We start from the raw sequence: 9678 nt of genomic DNA, 5'->3' as shown, positions 1-9678 counted from the left end.
AACGCCAAAAAACCGAGGTATGGCTATAATAAGGCATAAAAAAGGGAAAAAAAAATTCAAACGGCAAAAAACGGAGGTAAGGCATAAAAAAGGGCAAAAAAAATTCAAAAGCAAAAAAAAACAGAGGTAAGGCTATAGTAAGGCATAAAAAAGAGCGAAAAAATTTCAAATGCCAAAAAACGGAGGTAAGGCTATAGTAAGGCATAAAAAGGGCGAAAAAATTTCATACGCCAATTAAAAAAAGGTATGGCTATAGTAAGGCATAAAAAAGAGCCAAAAATTTCATAGGCCAAAAAACGAAGACAAAGCTATAGTAAGGCATGAAAAAGGGCAAAAAAAAATTCAAAAGCAAAAAAAAACAGAGGTAAGGATATAGTAAGGCATAAAAAGGGGCCAAAAAATTTCAAATGCCAAAAGATGAAGATAAAGCTATAGTAAGGCATGACAAAAGGCAAAAAAATATAAAACGCCAAAAAACAGAGGTAAGGCTATAGTAAGGCATAAAAAGGGAAAAAAAAATTCAAACGGCAAAAAACGGAGGTAAGGCATAAAAAAGGGCAAAAAAAATTCAAAAGCAAAAAAAAACAGAGGTAAGGATATAGTAAGGCATAAAAAGGGGCCAAAAATTTCATACGCCAAAAAACGAAGATAAAGCTATAGTAAGGCATGAAAAGGGCCAAAAAATTTCAAATGCCAAAAAACAGGCTATAGTAAGGCATAAAAAGGGCCAAAAAAATTCAAATACCAAAAAATGGAAGTAAGGCATATAAAAAAGGGCAAAAAAATTTCAAAAGCAAAAAAAACGGAGGTACGGATATAGAAAAAATTTCAAATGCCAAAAAATGGAGGTAAGGCATAAAAAAGACAAAAAACATTAAAAACCCCAAAAAACAGAGGTAAGGCTATAGTAAGGCATAAAAAAGGGCCAAAAAATTTCAAATGCCAAAAAATGGAAGTAAGGCTATAGTAAGGCATAAAAAAGACAAAAAAACATTACAAACCCCAAAAAACAGAGGTAAGGCTATAATTAGGTATAAAAGGGTGAAAAAATTTCATACGCCAATTAAAAAAAGGTAAGGCTATAATAAGGCATAAAAAGGGCCAAAAAATTTCAGACGCCAAAAAACGGAGGTAAGGCTATAATAAGGCATAAAAAGGGCCAAAAAATTTCATACGCCAATTAAAAAAAGGTAAGGCGATAGTAAGGCATAAAAAGACAAAAAACCTTTCAAACGCCAAAAAACGAACGTAAGGCTATAGTAAGGCATAAACAGGGCGAAAAAATTTCAAATGCCAAAAAACGGAAGTAAGGATATAGTAAGGCATAAAAAAAGGGCAAAAAAAATTCAAAAGCAAAACAAACAGAAGTAAGGATATAGTAAGGCATAAAAAAGGGCCAAAAATTTCATACGCCAAAAAACGAAGATAAAGCTATAGTAAGGCATGAAAAAAGGCAAAAAAATGTAAAATGCCAAAAAACAGAGGTATGGCTATAGTAGGGCATAAAAAGGGCCAAAAAATTTCAAATGCCAAAAAACAGAGGTAAGGCTATAGTAAGGCATAAAAAGGGCAAAAAAAATTCATACGCCAATTAAAAAAGGTAAGGCTATAGTAAGGCATAAAAAAGGCAAAAAAATGTAAAACGCCAAAAAACAGAGGTAAGGCTATAGTAAGGCATAAAAAGGGCCAAAAAATTTCATACGCCAATTCAAAAAAGGTAAGGCGATAGTAAGGCATAAAAAGACAAAAAACCTTTCAAACGCCAAAAAACAAACGTAAGGCTATAGTAAGGCATAAAAAGGGCAAAAAAGAGGTAAGGCTATAGTATGGCATAAACAGGGCGAAAAAATTTCAAATGCCAAAAAACGGAAGTAAGGCTATCGTAAGGCATAAAAAAAGGGCAAAAAAAAATTCAAAAGCAAAACAAACGGAGGTAAGGATATATTAAGGCATAAAAATGGGCCAAAAATTTCATACGCCAAAAAACGAAGATAAAGCTATAGTAAGGCATGAAAAAAGGCAAAAACATGTAAAATGCCAAAAAACAGAGGTAAGGCTATAGTAAGGCATAAAAAGGGCAAAAAAATTTCAAATGCCAAAAAATGGAGGTCAGGCTATAGTAAGGCATAAAAAAGGTAAAAAAATGTAAAACGCCAAAAAACAGAGGTAAGGCTATAGTAAGGCATAAAAAGGGCGAAAAAATTTCAAACGCCAAATAACGGAGGTAAGGCTATAGTAAGGCATAAAAAGGGCGAAAAAATTTCGAACGCCAAATAACGGAGGTAAGGCTATAGTAAGGCATAAAAAAAACAAAAAACATTACAAACCCCAAAAAATGGAGATAAGGCTATAGTAAGGCATAAAAAGGGTCAAAAAATTACAAAAGCCAAAAAATGGACGTACGGCTATAGTAAGGCAGAAAAAAGTGCAAAAAAAGAGGTAAGGCTATAGTAAGGCATAAAAAAGGGCAAAAAACGTTCAAATGCCAAAAAACAGAGGTAAGGCTATAGTAAGGCATAAAAAGGGCCAAAAAATTTCATACGCCAAAAAACGGAGGTAAGGCTATCATAAGGCATAAAAAGGGTGAAAAAATTTCATACGCCAAAAAATGGAAGTAAGGCTATCGTAAGGCATAAAAAAAGGGCAAAAAAAATTCAAAAGCAAAACAAACGGAGGTAAGGATATATTAAGGCATAAAAAAGGGCCAAAAATTTCATACGCCAATTAAAAAAAGGTAAGGCGATAGTAAGGCATAAAAAGACAAAAAACCTTTCAAACGCCAAAAAACGAACGTAAGGCTATAGTAAGGCATAAAAAGGGCAAAAAAGAGGTAAGGCTATAGTAAGGCATAAAAAAGACAAAAAACATTACAAACCCCAAAAAATGGAGATAAGGCTATAGTAAGGCATAAAAAGGGTCAAAAAATTACAAAAGCCAAAAAATGGACGTACGGCTATAGTAAGGCAGAAAAAAGTGCAAAAAAGAGGTAAGGCTATAGTAAGGCATAAAAAAGGGCAAAAAACGTTCAAATGCCAAAAAACAGAGGTAAGGCTATAGTAAGGCATAAAAAAGACAAAAAACATTACAAACCCCAAAAAACAGAGGTAAGGCTATAATTAGGTATAAAAGGGTGAAAAAATTTCATACGCCAATTAAAAAAAGGTAAGGCTATAATAAGGCATAAAAAGGGCCAAAAAATTTCATACGCCAAAAAACGGAGGTAAGGCTATCGTAAGGCATAAAAAAAGGGCAAAAAAAATTCAAAAGCAAAACAAACGGAGGTAAGGATATATTAAGGCATAAAAAAGGGCCAAAAATTTCATACGCCAATTAAAAAAAGGTAAGGCGATAGTAAGACATAAAAAGACAAAAAACCTTTCAAACGCCAAAAAACGAACGTAAGGCTATAGTAAGGCATAAAAAGGGCAAAAAAGAGGTAAGGCTATAGTAAGGCATAAACAGGGCGAAAAAATTTCAAATGCCAAAAAACGGAAGTAAGGATATAGTAAGGCATAAAAAAAGGGCAAAAAAAATTCAAAAGCAAAACAAACGGAAGTAAGGATATAGTAAGGCATAAAAAAGGGCCAAAAATTTCATACGCCAAAAAACGAAGATAAAGCTATAGTAAGGCATGAAAAAAGGCAAAAAAATGTAAAATGCCAAAAAACAGAGGTATGGCTATAGTAGGGCATAAAAAGGGCCAAAAAATTTCAAATGCCAAAAAACAGAGGTAAGGCTATAGTAAGGCATAAAAAGGGCAAAAAAAATTCATACGCCAATTAAAAAAGGTAAGGCTATAGTAAGGCATAAAAAAGGCAAAAAAATGTAAAACGCCAAAAAACAGAGGTAAGGCTATAGTAAGGCATAAAAAGGGCCAAAAAATTTCATACGCCAATTAAAAAAAGGTAAGGCGATAGTAAGGCATAAAAAGACAAAAAACCTTTCAAACGCCAAAAAACGAACGTAAGGCTATAGTAAGGCATAAAAAGGGCAAAAAAGAGGTAAGGCTATAGTAAGGCATAAACAGGGCGAAAAAATTTCAAATGCCAAAAAACGGAAGTAAGGATATAGTAAGGCATAAAAAAGGGCAAAAAAAATTCAAAAGCAAAACAAACGGAGGTAAGGATATATTAAGGCATATAAAAGGGCCAAAAATTTCATACGCCAAAAAACGAAGATAAAGCTATAGTAAGGCATGAAAAAAGGCAAAAAAATGTAAAATGCCAAAAAACAGAGGTAAGGCTATAGTAAGGCATAAAAAGGGCGAAAAAATTTCAAATGCCAAAAAATGGAGGTAAGGCTATAAATAAAAAAAGACAAAAAACATTTCAAACCCCAAAAAAACGGAGGTAAGGCTATAGTAAGGCATAAAAAAGGGCGAAAAAATTTCAAACGGCAAAAAATGGAGGTAAGGCTATAGTAAGGCATAAAGAGGGCAAAAAAAAAAATCAAACGCCAAAAAACGGAGGTAAGGCTATAATTAGGGATAAAAAGGGCGAAAAAATTTCATACGCCAATTAAAAAAAGGTAAGGCTATAGTAAGGCATAAAAAGGGCCAAAAAAATTCAAATACCAAAAAAACAGAGGTAAGGCTAAAGTAAGGCATAAAAAAGGGCCAAAAATTTTATACGCCAAAAAACGAAAATAAAGCTATAGTAAGGCATGAAAAAGGGCAAAAAAATGTAAAACGCCAAAAAACAGAGGTAAGGCTATAGTAAGGCATAAAAAGGGCGAAAAAATGTCAAACATCTAAAAACGGAGGTAAGACAGTAAGGCATAAAAAAAGAGCAAACATTTTTCGAACCCCAAAAAACGGAGGTAAGGCTATAGTAAGGCATAAAAAAGAGCGAAAATTTTCCAAACGCCGAAAAATTGAGGTAAGGCAAAAAAAAAAAAAAAAGAGCAAAAATTTCAAACGCTTGTTGTTTGGTAAGGCAGTAAGGCATAAAAAAAGTGCAAACGTTTTTCGAACCCCAAAAATTGGAGGTAAGGCTTCGTAAAGCATAAAAAATACATTGAGTCATCCTTTGTCATTGACTCAGTAACCACAGCGTGAATGAACCAGTGAATGAATAAAGTCATCCAGCTTAATCTGATCCTGTCATTGAAGTTAAATGTCTAGATATAATCTGTGCGTCATCTTAAATGCTAGAGTCTGTCCACACTCCGTCTGTTGGCTGTTACACAAATAGAGGTCAGAGGTCACCGCTTTGTTACCTGTAGCCCTAAATATCCACAGTGGATTAGCACGGAGTAAACAAGCTGCTGTTTGTTTAATGAGATAAGCGACTGTTACGTCTTTAGATAATCCTGTTTAAAGTCAGGAGAGCAAACTGGGAGGTGTGGATTAGGAACAGACAGTGCTTCAGAGATGCAGTGACTGATGATCATCAGCTGATTGTATCCATAGGAACAAAATAACTGCAGGTCAGTCATGGTCTCCTAAGGCTTGTGTTTTGTTAAAGTGTGTAATCTTTAACAAATATTCTCATGTTGTTGGTGTGTGTTTACAGATTACAGGAGCTTCATTTAGCAACAGTCTGGAGATGGATACCCTCAAACAGTTCACTAGTTATGTGTCAAAGAAAAACCCGGCTTCCACCAACAGAGGGGCCCCCAAGAGCCAATCAGTGCGCAGGAGCAGCTTCTCTCGCAGAAAGAGCATCAGCAGGAGGAGAAGCCTTCCCTGCATTAATCAGAAAACCCCCGACTCCTGGCTCAAGATTTACCAAGCTGATCTGAAGAGAGAGAGGTAAGAAATCACTGTGCTCTGCTTTTATTCTCACTGTTAAACGCATTTTCATTTCTGAGTAGCACTAAGACAAGGTTTAAAAAGTAAGGTAAGAGGTAAGGCATACAAATGAAAATGATATGAAAACAGTTTTGTGAAGTAAGGCACTAAAAACTAGCCAAAATATGACAAACACCCTAAAAAAAAACTCAAGTAAGTCATTAAAACCAGTAAAATTATGACAAAGACCCTAAAACAGAGATTAAGCAGAAAATCTGATTGGTAGAAATATAAAATATATAAATGTTTTTTGAAGTAAAGCTTTAGTAAGTCGCGAAAAAAACGACAATGACAAAGACCATAAAACTGAGCTAAAACTGTAGTAAGGCATAAAAACGGAAAACGTCCTTTTTTTTTTTTTAAAAAAAAAAGTGAGAATATAGTCACTAAAAATTACTGAAATTATGACAAGCACTATAGAATGGAGATAAGGCATAAAATGACAATTATAAATAAGTAAAGCTATAAAAAAGTTACCAAGAACTAGTGATTTTTTAAAATGTAGTTTTTTATGAAAATATATTCAAACTCATTAAACTCAATCCAGTATAATATAAAGTATCATATTATTGTAAATTCCAATCTGTATGCTAAAATAGGTTAAATCAAATTTATGTCGATTATACAGTGAAAGAAACTGTTGTATGCTTTTTGAAGTTAGAGATATAATTAAAAAAATATATTCGCAATACCTTAAAAAGCATGTGAACGTGAAGTGTAATCAATGAAGGAGTAAACCTGTGAGAAAATCATGAAAAATAAGAATGAAAAAGTAAAAAACGTGAGTGAGAAGCTTTGAGTGAACTTTCCTCATGAGTTTGTCCCTGAGGTGAGGACAACAGTAACTCCCTGTGAACACCTGCAGGATTTGCACATGCTCAGGCTTCACAGATGTGGCTTAGAGAGGCTCAGGATGCTCTTCATCTTCATAATCTTCCATCCACGTGCTGCTCCGTGTGTCTGTCCTCCTGCTCTAGGAAACGTCAGCAGGCCACACTGGCCAAGAAGAACGCTGAGAGGAACATTAGAAGAACCCACTTCAGGAGCCACCACTGCCTCCCTCGGGTAAAAAGGAACCCAAATACACCAAATTAGTTTATATTTCTTGCTGAACATCATGCCCACTAACACTAACATCTGCCCCCTGCAGCAGAGCAATACAGCACGAAAACCAGCACCTGCCAAGGACGAGTCCTTCTTTGGAGCCTTTCAGGGCCTCAGTCTGGACACACTAGTGGGAGGAACCAATGGTTCTCAACCTGCTGCTGGTCCAGTAGATCCCTGCAAGGTCATGTGATATAAGTCACAAGCCAGCCATAATTTTTCCAAAAAAAAAAAAAAAAAAGAAGAAAAATGTTACTATTTAATACTCCTTTTTGTTTTTAGTTATTTTTTTTAATTCATAAATGTAAATATTCTAAAAAATATATACCTTCATTTGTTTTCTTCCAGAAAGATGTTGAACTTTATTTTAAATGTGCTGCCAAGTCAGTTCATGAAAAGACTGTCAAAAATATTGGACCTCTGTAAAATGTCAAACCTGTATGTATGATGTGAATGACTGGTAATATTGAGTTGTTGTTATATACTGAACTCTGTATACTGTTTGGACAAAGCTGTTGGATTTAAATAAGAAAAAAAAATAAAAGTCACAAATCACATTCATGGACAATTGGATTAGAAGTCATCCAAAGACTGTGTGGATACAATTTGATGGAGTCAACGTTCCCCATCGTATGGAGGATGAGGAGTGCCACAGTCAAATAAATAAATACACCATTCATTAAATAATTAAAAGTGTCAATAATTAATTAAATGTGGGGCAACCATTGTAAAGTTGCACATCCTAAAATAAACATCAACTTTTTGCAGCATTTAGCAACAAACGTTTAAAAAACGTATGCGCATTTTTTTATGTTACCTTTGACCAGGATTACAGCAACATTTGTCATATTTTTTGTTTCGTAAACATATAATGAAATTTAAAAGTTAAATGTAAACGTAAATCTAAACGTTACATTTAAATCTAAATCTAAATGCTAAATGCTAGATGTAAATCTTACATCTCAATCTAAATGTTAAACATTAAATCTAAATGTTAAACATTAAATCTAAATGTTAAACATTAAATCTAAATGTTAAAAGTTCAATCTAAATCTAAATCTTTTAATCTAAATGTCACAGGTGAACCTAAATATTTAGCTAATATACAAATTCACCACTTAGATTTAAATTTAGCATTTAACAATTATATTTAACATTTAACATTGTCATCATATTTTTACAAAAATAAATAAATATCACAAATATTGTCGTAAATCTGGTCAAAAGTAACGTAAAAAAATGTATATACGTTTTTTAAACGTGGTTTGTAGCTAAATGTTGCAAAAAGTTGCTGTTTATTTTAGCAAGCACAACGGCAACCCTAATTAAATGTGCCAATAATTAATGAAATGTCTTGATAATTACTTAAATCCATTTTACATTTTTATTCTGAAAAGTATGAACTAAAAGTATTTCACTGTTTATTTATTTATTTATTTCTTGGAATGGTGTTGCATTACTTAATGAATTAATTTTATCTGTCAAACTCGCTCGTCAAAGTCTGGGGGCGGTTTCCTAGCATATGATTGGTTACTTGCACACCAAGTCAAGCTAAATCGATCCCTGATAATGGATTGAGGCAGAGCTAGTAAACATTATTCCGATACACTGGGTGGTGCTATACAATCTGTACATTGGTTTTGTTCTGTATTTCTGCTTTTAAACTCTCAGCAAGGTCTAAAATCTCTCTCACCAACTCTCTGGAAAGTTCACGCACATACTCCATTGTCGTAGCCGCCATGATTGGAAAGAGTGAAGACCAAGGCAATGGATTTCCTGGATTGATGTTAACCCCGCCCCCACAGACTGTGACGAACGAGTTTGACAGATAAAATTAATTCATGAAGTGCTGCAACACCATTATAATAAATAATTGGTGAAATTTATACTTCATACTTTTCAGAATTAAAATGAAATGTAAAATGGACTTAATTAACTATTGACTCGATTAATAAATTATTGACAATTAATTAACCCTCTGCTGTTGCTTCTTTTATGGATTTATATATACATAAAAAGGGACACATCTATGATTTATATTTCTGTTTTTACTGTAAAGTGTCCTTGGTTGATCTGAAAGTCGTTTTTTTTAATAAAATGAATCATTATTATGATACATTAGTGTCAAACTGATTTTAGTTCAGAGGCCAAATACGGAGCAGTTTGATCTCATGTGGGCCACAATTTTTATGGCGGAAAACAAGTGATTTCAACATTATTGTGCCCTAGTTTGCACTTCAACGTATAAATGAATCAAAATACCTAAGAAACAGACAATATCCAAGCAATAAGTGATCAGTCCCAACAGGATCTGCACTTCAAATTTCCTAGATTTTGTGACTAATTTCAATTTATTTAAGAGAAATATGTAATAATTTGAGGAAAATGTAAGGTTTTTTCAACTGCTCAACATTAAAAACGACAATCATGCAATATAAGTACCAGGAAAACTGTGAGCACCTGTAAATATTACTTTTTCTTTCACAATGATTCATGTTTTCTGTCAATTCTGTCGAATTGGATGCTCCAATGGGCCAGATTTGGCTCCGGCCCATGAGTTTGACATGTATTAGAAGGGTTTCCCCTGAAATTGTTGAAAAAAAAAAAAAAAACACCAGTGAGGTGTGTTTGGTGTTTCCTTTTATGATAATTTATTGAATTCTTGTTTTCAGACAGTGGAAACTAAAAAAAAGCCACTGTGAATAAATGTGTGGATCACTGAACAAATAAAGTTCAAACTCGTGAAATTTCTTCTCAAGCCTTTTGTCCACCAGAGCAAACCA

This window comes from Gouania willdenowi, chromosome 11 (assembly GCF_900634775.1).
Source record: "Gouania willdenowi chromosome 11, fGouWil2.1, whole genome shotgun sequence".
In the NCBI taxonomy this organism is placed as follows: domain Eukaryota; kingdom Metazoa; phylum Chordata; class Actinopteri; order Blenniiformes; family Gobiesocidae; genus Gouania; species Gouania willdenowi.
The sequence above is the reverse complement of the archived record's forward strand: the minus strand, read 5'-3'. Positions refer to the sequence as shown.